Here is a 10,102-nt window from a genome sequence, read left to right as displayed (position 1 = left end):
GTGAGCCAAAATCAGTATGGTGGAGGTGCTCTTGAAGATCCTCATGCACACATGGAGCGGTTTATCCGTAATTGCAACACCTACAGAGTTCAGAATGTTTCAGCGGACACCATCTGCTTGAGTTTGTTCCCTTTTTCATTGAGGGATACTGCTGAAGAGTGGTTGAATTCACAGCCCGAAGGTAGCATTACATCTTGGGAAGACTTGGCTGAGAAGTTCACCACGAGGTTTGTTCCAAGAGCCCTCTTGAGGAAACTCAAGAATGACATCATGACTTTTACTCAATCCACCGATGAGAATCTCTATGAAGCTTGGGAGAGGTTCAAGAAGTTCTTGAGGAGGTGTCCTCAACATAACCTTACTCAAGCTGAGCAAGTAGCAAAGTTCTATGATGGTCTCCAATATTCTTCGAGGTTTGGTTTGGATGCGGCTTCAAGTGGAGAGTTCGATGCCTTACTTCCACAAGTGGGGTATGAGTTGATTGAAAAGATGGCTATAAGAGCCATGAACTCTAGTAATGATCGCCAAGCCCGAAGAGGAGTCCTTGAGGTTGAAGCTTATGATCAACTTATGGCCTCCAACAAGCAACTCTCCAAGCAAATGAATGAGATTCAAAATCAAATGAAGACTACCAAGATTGGTGGTCGAGTTGCCAAGGTGGAGTGCGTGACTTGTGGAGGGCCACATGACAGCGAAGAATGCACAGAGACTAGACCGGAGGAGGAAGTGAAAGCCATGGGTCAAGCTCGGAATGACCCATTTTCAAATACTTACAATCCAGGATGGAGGAATCACCCTAATTTCTCGTGGAGGCAAGGTAATAATGGGCAAGGAAATGGTTTTCAAAGACAATTTCCTAGCCAAGGATTCCAAGGTCAAAGCTCACGACAACCTCAAGAGCGAGGAGAAGGTGAAGGTGGTGGTTCCAAGAAGAGCTTAGAAGAGTTGGTGGAAACTTTCATCAACCGGACGGAGAACAATTACAAGAATCAAGAGGCGGCTATCAAAAATCTTGAGAATCAATTTGGCCAGCTGGCCAAGCAAATAGCCGAGAGACCTCAAGGTAAATTTCCTTCCGACACTATCCCTAATCCTAAGCAAGAGAATGCCTTTGTTGTAGCCACTAGAAGTGGGAGAGTGATGAATGAATTGAAGAAAAAAACAGAGGGAGAAAAGAGAGAGGAGATAGTGGGAGGAGAAGTAGTTGTGCCTATTAAGGTGAGAAATGAAGTTGATCTTACTCCTGAAACTAGCAAGGTTCCGTTCCCTAAAGCATTGGCTAAGAAGAGCTTAGATAAAAAGTTTTCAAAATTTGTTGATGTTTTCAAAAAGCTCCACATCAGTATTCCTTTTGCCGATACTTTGGAACAAATGCCTATATATGCTAAGTTTATGAAGGATATTCTGCATAAGAGAAGAAGGTTGAAGGGAGTAGATGAGACGGTGTTGATGACGGAGGAATGTAGTGCCATTTTGCAGCGGAAGATGCCGAAGAAAAGAAGGGACCCCGGAAGTTTCACTATTCCGGTGGAAATTGAAGGCATGGCGGATGTGGAAGCCTTGTGTGATCTTGGAGCGAGCATCAATTTGATGCCGCTCACCATGTTTGAGAGGCTTAACCTAGGAGAGGTTACCCTAACCATGCTCTCCTTGCAAATGGCGGATCGATCCCTCAAGACTCCATATGGGATTGTGGAGGATGTAATGGTGCGGGTGGACAAGTATGTGTTCCCCGTAGACTTTGTTGTGCTTGATATGGAGGAGGATGAGAAGATTCCTCTCATTCTTGGTCGACCTTTCTTAGCTACTGGTAGAGCTAAGATTGACGTTGACAAGGGTCACCTCATTCTCCGTGTTGGTAAGGAAAAGGTACGGTTTTCTGTTTTTAATCCTATGATTGAAACTAACCATGACAACGACTTTGTCTGTGATGTGATTAGAAGCAGGTCGAAGGTTTCGGAGGAGACCCCCAAAGTTAATGCCCAAATTGATGAGTTCCATCCGGCTCTCATCAAGCTTGTTAATGGTAACAAGTATGGGGGGTTCAAGTATGAGAACTTACATGCTCACATGGTGAAGTTTACCCAAGCTAGCACCCTTGCTAAGATTGAGGGCGTTTCAAGTGATGAAGTGAAGATTAAACTCTTCCCTCATTCTTTGACAAGGGAGGCTAGAGCTTGGTTTGATGAGCAAGAAGACATTGCCTCATGGGAGGATTTACTCCAGAGGTTTTGTGCAAGGTTTCTTCCTTGCACTTGTGGTAAGTTAATCAATGGAAAGGAATTTCCTTCCTAACACCATCGGAAGGAGAGTCCACCTAGTACTATAACTTAGGGCTAAATGGGAGACAACCCATTCTTTTTATTTTATTATTTTCTATCTTTTAATTTTGTAGTATTTTAGGTGTTTAATTTCAAAAAAAAAAAGAAAAAGTAGAAATTTTTGTGGAAAAAAACTGGGTTGAGCGCCTAGGCGCCAATTCATGGGCGCCTAGGGCCAATTAGTGGCAGAGGCACTGCCTCTGGCACTGGTGTGAGCGCCTGAGCGTTCACCTCGAGCGCTCGAGCGCTCCTGTTCGTATTTTTGCTTACATTTTGGGTTTTAAAACCCCAACCTTTCATTTTCCCACTCTTAACTCCCTTTCCTTCATAAAAAAACGCACCCCACTCTCTCCAAACCCCATTTCCACTTCTCATTTCTCACTTGCACAAACTTTGGCTCTCCCATTTGCTTTTAAGTTCTGCATTGTTCCAAGTTCCTTTAACTTGCACCCACTCACTCTCAAGTCAAGGTAAGTTTCAACTTTCACTTTCCTTCATTTTTGTTCATGGGATTTACAATGCATGATTCCAAGGGGGTTTGGGTGAGTGATTTGTGTTAATGCAAGTTGGGTTTGGGATGTATATACTCATTGGGTTTGTAAATTTGTGAGGAATGGGTAGTTAGGATTTTGTGGGTTAGTTTAGTTTAGCTTTTGCTTATAAGGTGTTTGGTAGAATGCCCCAATGGGTTCTCTTAGTCGATTTTTGGCAAGTGCTTGTGGTAGTTTTTCTTTCTTTGCCAAAATCACTAAGAAACTTGTTGGGTGCTCTTAGGTTGTTCTTTATTTTTATTTTTGTACAAAGTTTTTCCTCTCATTTCTTTTTATTTTATTTTTGAACTAACATTTCTAACGTTTGTGGCTTGTGTATGGGCTAACAACTTTGCAGATGCCTGTGAAAAGAGCAAGAACCAACACAAGAGCTGCAGCTTCTTCCTCCACCTCCCGGAGTTTTGATCGCTCCCGCTTCCTATCAGCGATTAAGGAGGAGTTTTACCGAGCTTACCTAGCACACAAAGAGTGTGTGAAGGAGCGGGGAGTTTTGTATCGGGAGGGAAGAAGAGACCTCTTGGGCATGCAAGAAGCCATGGAGATTAGGAGGTGGAAGAATTGGGTCAACCCCATTCCATTCGCTTGTGAATGAAGGTATGAAAAACGGTAGAAAGGGGGGGTTTGAATAACGTTTTCAATATAAAACTTCCACCTTAAAGATTTTGACAAATCTTTCGAGAACTTAAGTGCTGAAGATAAGAGATAGAAAAGCACACAAGGATTTTATCCTGGTTCACTTGATAAATCACTCAAGCTACTCCAGTCCACCCGTTAAGGTGATTTCTTCCTTCTTAGAATGAAGGCAATCCACTAATCAGGTAAGAGTTACAACTGCACTTGAAACCTACAAGTGACTAACAATTACACTGACTTAGCTCACACTAAGATTCACTCTCTTAGTCTTCTCTAGGATCCGATCAACCTTGATCTCCTAAAGGAACTAAACAAACTGTTTATCAGAGAATTGTTTACAAGAGATTTGCTTCTGAAAAGCTAATAGTAAACTCAATGAATTTCTGATGAAAGAAAACTTAGAAGAATTTGAATATGTCTTGCGCGTATGTATTGCTTCTTCCCGTTTCTTTCAGTCTTCAGCCTCTTTATATACTCCAAGGATTAGGGTTGAGCGTTGCATGGGAAATGCTACCGTTGGAGGGCAGTTCTGGAAAATCCAGCTTCTGCTGTGGCTGAGAACGTTAGGTAGGTCGTCAGGAAGGTACAGTAGCTTTTGTACTTGGATAGCGACGCGACCTTTAAACCTAGGAGACTTCTGATCAGGGGAATGCTTCATATTGGAACTTGTGAAGCCGGTTGATCAGAGTCAGAGGGAAAGCACAGATCCTCTGACCAATGTATCTTCTGATTCTGAACTCAGAGGGAAGAACATGGCCTTCAGAGTTTCTTGCTTCTGGACTTCAGAGTTTCCACTATTCAGCTTCTGGATCTTCAGAGTCTTCTACACCATCAGAACATCTGAACCTTCAGTGTTTCTTGGTTATCAGAACTTCTGGATCTTCAGAGCTTCTAGCGACTGAGTCCACATCAGAGTTTGTATAACTTCAGAACTTCTGAAGCTTTTCCACTGTTCATACTGAACATGGTGAATGCGAAAGCGTTGCTTGGGTCACTCTTTATACACAGTGCTTCTGATTTGTGTGAGATTGAGTTGAGGTCAGAGCCTGTAAATAGCACACTCAGAAAAACACGTTAGAGTACCACAATTGTTCATATCAAAAGGTTAACTTGTAATCATCAAAACATAGAGTTGTACTACTAGATCAAAACTTGATCTTACAATCTCCCCCTTTTTGATGATGACAAAACTAAGATTTTTGATGAACAATTCTTAAACATTAAACTGAATTCACTCAGAGTTTAGAGATATAGAATAATACTTATCCTGATGTGAATAGTTTATCTTGCTCATTCTGAATTCAAGTCACTGCTTGATTCTGAGCTTAGCTCCCCCTGAATCTAATACTTGATGAAAACGTTAGTAAAGTCTAGATTCTGAGCTAAATAATATAAGAGTTCAGAGTGAAAAAATTTATGACATAGATGAAAATCGAGTAATCAGAGCGCATAAGTAATCAGAGTCATGGACAAGGTATCAGAGTCTTGGGTATCAGAGTCAACTTATAATCACTTCAGAAGAAGTGAAATTTATTCCTTGTATTTGCCCAGTGACACATCTATGGTCATGAAGGTGGAACTCTTAAAATCTCCAAAAGAAAAATAAATCACACTAACACATCTTACACATCAAAAACTGGGTGTACTCCCCCTTTTTGTCATAAGCAAAAAGCTTGGGGTGTGAAAAACTTAGCTTGAAGTACAAGGTACTCCCCCTTAGAGAAGGTCTAAGTTTAAAAGAAAGTGAAAGCGATGCAAGAATCAGAGTTAGGCGAAATAAAGAGAAGAGTTAATGCAAGAGAAGAACGTTTACCACCGGTCAAGGAAGTAAAGAGAAGGGTCAGTTACCAAGAACTTAACCTCGAGAAACCGTAGGAGCATTAACTTTCAGAGAGAAAGTGAAGCCTATATAAAGCGTTGGAGAGAAAGGTAAGCTTCACACCTCGAATAATTTTCAGAAAAAAAAATGGCATCATACAGCGTAGCACTAGAAGAGCTGAGGAAGAAGGCCTTTGAAGAGGACTTGTTCCTTAACATCAGGCATCCAGAGGGTACAGCGACCATCTCGGAGCTAACACGGACACTGCTGGAAGAGGACCTGCATCCAGAGTTGGAGAGAGACCTGAAGGAATTTCTTGCCTTCGTGGAGGAGGTGCAAGAACTCAGCCGGCTTGAACTCAAGCTGCTGGAAGAAAAAGAGATCTTGGAAGAGAAGCTCAGGACTTCAGAAGAGATTCTGGAGAGGGATGAGCTAAAGGTCAGACTCAGCAACATCCAACATGTACTGGAGCGTCTGTAGAAGGATAGGTCAGAGCAGCGCCAGGAGTGCAGAAGAATGAGGAGGAATCCTCCATTCTAGACTTAGGGAAAGAATGTATGATGTAAACATAAGGTTATTATAAATAAAAAGAGTTTTGCAAACATATGTGACACAATTATATATAGATATGCAGAGATTCACAAACGAATAAAGTAGCATAAATAAGTAAAAAGAAACAGAGTTTAACAAAAAAAAAACAAAAATTAACTAAAAAGAAAGAAAGAAGAAGAGATCCTAAGATTAAGGTTTGTCAGATCGTCGCAGAAGTTCCATCATCATGTGCTTCATCTCAATCAGCATGGATTCATGAATGTCAAGACGTTGTTCCATGATGTCGAGTCTGGATGAGCTTGGCTGAGTTGAACTGGAAGGAACATTCTGAGCAGCTTGAGGATCTGGAATGGAAGCAGAAGCAGCAGGAGTAAACACAACTGGTGTAAGTGCTTGGCATCTAAGAGCATCAGCCTCAGCTTCAAGTCGCTCTGCCTCAAGTCTGGCTTGTTCAGCTTGAGCTGCTGCTTGACGTGCAGCTTCTTCTGCTTGAGCCTTCTTTCTCTTGGCTTCTTCTATAGCTTCAAGAAGCTTATTTCTCTGTTCTTGTTCATGAAGAGCCACCCTTCGAGCAAACCTTTGCTTGGCAGCCTCAATGCTCTGACTTCCCTCTGCATGCAGGAGCTGCATCATAATTGGAACTTGAGCCACTAGCCAAGTGCCCATATTGTTCCACTCATCAGCCACATGTTCAGCATTCTCACTGAGGTCAGTCTGACCGTGCACATTGCGGAGCCTCAAAGAGGCTTCATGATAGAAAATATTGATGCACTCAGAGAGAGATGTGGGTTGAAGGTGAGTATAAGGAATTATGGAGAGGTTGGGTTCAGGAGAGGCTGGGTGATTGCTGCTATGGGCTTCAGAGGCACCTTGTGGAGAACCAATGTTAATCAGTTGAGCATTGGGTTCAGAGGTTCCAAGGTGAGGGTCTGAAGTTTCAACCAGAGGATGGGGTGATCTAACCGAGGATTGGTTAGACACTGAATGTTCGGGTTCAGGTTCTGGTTGAATAGGCTCTTGTTGGTCAGGGGCAGGGTGAGCTTGTTGAGCCAAAGGGTCTGCCTCTTGTAAAGGATTGGCCAAGATAGGTTCATCTGGGTCAACTAGACGTTCAGGTCTAGGGCCAGGATATCGCCTAGGGCTTGGACATGTAAGGTAATAGTCCTCTAAGGTAGACACCTTTTCTTTTCTAACCTCCATGAATTTTCTAATAGATTCAGAGTTATTGGAGGGAGAAGAATCAGCAACATTGGTTGGGAAGGATACAGGTGTAAAGGCTGTTGAAGAGTCTGTATCCGTGGTTCTGGTAGCAGGACGTGCTGATGCTCTGGGAACAGAGTGATCAGACGTTCTGGGTTGTGGTTCTGTTTGGTTGGGCTCTGGTTGTTCATGGATGATGGGTTCAGAAGATAATGGGTCGTACGGAATGGTAAGGAGAGAGGTTGGATCTTCTGACCTAGAGGTTGGGTTCTGAAGCAAATTCCAGAGAGGTGCTTCAGTAGGAGAAGGTTGAAAGAAGGAAGATCTTGGGGAATGTGGTGGAGAGGTGGTTTTTGCGGCTGGTTGGGATTCAGGAATAGGAGTGAGGGGATTTGAGGAGTGTTGGAGCAAGGCAGAAATAGGGAGTGCATCTAATAAGTTCAAATCATCATCAGAAGCAAGTGCAGGCTTACTTGAATGTGCTGATGATCGAGTCACTCTGACAGGAGGTTCAGTCCTTCTGACCACCTCAGCAGCTGGTTCCACCCGAGTAGGCTTCACCACGATTCTGACTTTCTTCTTCTTCTTCTTGGGAGGACCATCCTCATGATCACTATCATCACCATCATCAGGCTTTCTCTTCGCCTTCTTGACCAGAGGGACATCAGATTCCTCAGAAGATTCGTCCAGAACCATCTTCCTCTGAGCTTTCCTCTTGGGAGGAGAAGGAAACTCTGGAGCTGGTGGTAGTCTGCTGACGAAATCATCAAGGTCAATTTCGAAACCTTGAGCCCTGAGGTCTTCAACATAGCATCTGATGGCGTCAGGATTGTCCGCTTGTGTCCACAGAGGGTAGTCATTCAGAGGCATCCTTCTTCCTCTGATCGCAGAAGATGTGTCTTCATGAACAGGAGCAATCTTCTTCTGGACCAAACCCATCTTCTTCAGGGAGTTTGCAGTGAAGACATCACTGACAATTGTGCTTAGATCCTCTACACATCCAGCATTGATCAAATCTTGCACCAAGTTGCTTTTAATAGAAAGTCTGAGAGCAGCCTCCCAAAAGGGATATATTTGATTGCAGACTTGATGGAGGTGGTGGTGCGAGACTTCCGGATGCATTCCTTCAAATAGGAGAACAGGAAGTAGGGAAGGCAGATCTTCTTCTGATCTTGGATGAAGAACAACATCACCTTCTGGTTGAAGTTGATGTAGTCTGGAGAACTGCCCTTCGGTCTCTGGTTTATGCAGTGAAGCAGGATCTTGTGCCAGATCCTGAGTTTGGGATGAAGGTCCATCACCTTGTAACTCGTCTTGCCCGGTTTGAAAGTGGTGTACAGGGCCTGGTTGATTTTGTCCTTGGTGCTAGGTTTCAGCTTCGATTCCGTGAGTTGGAAACGAAACCCATAAGCAGTGTTTGCACCCAGTAAGTGCACGAATGACTTCTCAGTGATGATGATCTTTCTTCCAAGAATATGAGAGACCACCTGAGTATCATCGCAGTCGGCGTGCTTCCAAAATTCCTTTACCAGTTTCTCATACACCGGTCCTCGAAGTCTGTTGAAGTAATTTCCCCAACCTTGAGCTTGGACTTCAGGACGAAGATCATACCCATTTGTAGCCAGATTGTCGAGGTTGAATCTCCATTCTGCCAGGACTTGGAGTTCCTCAGGAGCAAATACGCAGTGAACGGCACAGCCCCGTTCTGCAATTGGAACACTCTGTTCTTGAGCTTGACCTTGATCTTGTGTCGGATTCTCAGGGCCCCTTTGACCCGTTGCCAAACCAACTACCATGTGAGGGAACTGAGGTGCATCTGCAGTAGATCTTCTGGTTTGTCTCACCATTTTGAAGCGGTTGAAGGTTTGAGGTAGAAGATGAAGTTTGAAAGATGAAGAGAGATCGAGAGAGAAATCGAGAGGAGCGATTTTGAAAAACAGAGAGTGCGAGAGTGAAAACCGGAAGTGAACGAGAACGTGTGTGTATAGTGGGTTTTATCAAATAACCGTTGTTGATTCAAAAAGCACTTTAAGATCAACGGTTGAAAATTAAAGATAGATAGTAACAGTAAAATACACAATCACACACAGGAGAGAAGCACATCTACACGCAATCATAACAGAATGTCACACGGGCACAAGGAACTATGCATCAGAAATACTGACACACGTGTTGTTGTCTCAGCTTCAGAGTCAGTACCAGTGGGTACACACACTCTGATTGAGTTACCTTCTGGACTAGACATCTTCTGATCAAGAAGTATCATAGTCAGAGGTTCTGATCCATCTTCACTCTGGACAAAAGTCCATGTTTAGATTTTTCAGAATAAAATTAAATCTATCCTCTGCTAAGGGCTTTGTAAAGATATCTGCCCATTGATGGTCAGTATCAACAAACTTCAGAAGAAGTACGCCCTTCTGTATATAATCTCTAATAAAGTGATACTTTACCTCAATGTGCTTTGCCCTTGAATGCAAGATAGGATTCTTACTCAATGAGATTGCAGCAGTGTTATCACAATAGATTGGGATATTGCTCTCAAGGATCTGATAATCCTCCAGCTGATGTTTCATCCAGAGCATCTGAGTGCTGCATATTGCTGCTGAGATATATTCTGCTTCTGCAGTTGATAGTGCAATGGTTGATTGCCTCTTGCTTGCCCATGAGACTAGATTGCTTCCCAGAAATTGACAATTTCCAGAAGTACTTTTTCTCTCTGTTCTATCTCCAGCATAATCAGCATCACAATAACCTGAAAGCTTATACTCTGATGTTTTCTTATACATCAAGCCAAGGTTAGTGGTGCCTTTCAGATACCTTAGGATCCTCTTAACAGCAGTTAAGTGGGTTTCCCTTGGATCTGATTGGAAACGAGCACATAAGTGAACACTAAATAATATGTCTGGCCTAGATGCAGTTAAGTATAGAAGTGAACCTATCATGCCATGTTAGAGCTTCTGACATACTTTCCCACTTTTATCTTCTTTCTCCAGAATGCATGTAGGATGCATTGGAGTCTTGGCCAC

The 10,102-nt window shown here is 43.0% G+C and overlaps 1 non-coding gene across 1 annotated transcript; it reads right to left on the bottom strand.

The window, feature by feature from the left end:
• Positions 1 to 252: 252 nt before the first annotated feature.
• On the bottom strand, positions 253 to 359 carry LOC130727331 (small nucleolar RNA R71). Its single transcript, XR_009015255.1, has one exon. It is a non-coding gene; the product is annotated as a small nucleolar RNA R71 (small nucleolar RNA).
• Between the last annotated feature and the right edge of the window lie 9,743 nt (positions 360 to 10,102).

Source organism: Lotus japonicus, unplaced genomic scaffold (assembly GCF_012489685.1).
Source record: "Lotus japonicus ecotype B-129 unplaced genomic scaffold, LjGifu_v1.2 AP022635.2".
Lineage (NCBI taxonomy): Eukaryota > Viridiplantae > Streptophyta > Magnoliopsida > Fabales > Fabaceae > Lotus > Lotus japonicus.
This window is presented reverse-complemented; position numbering and strand designations above follow the sequence as displayed.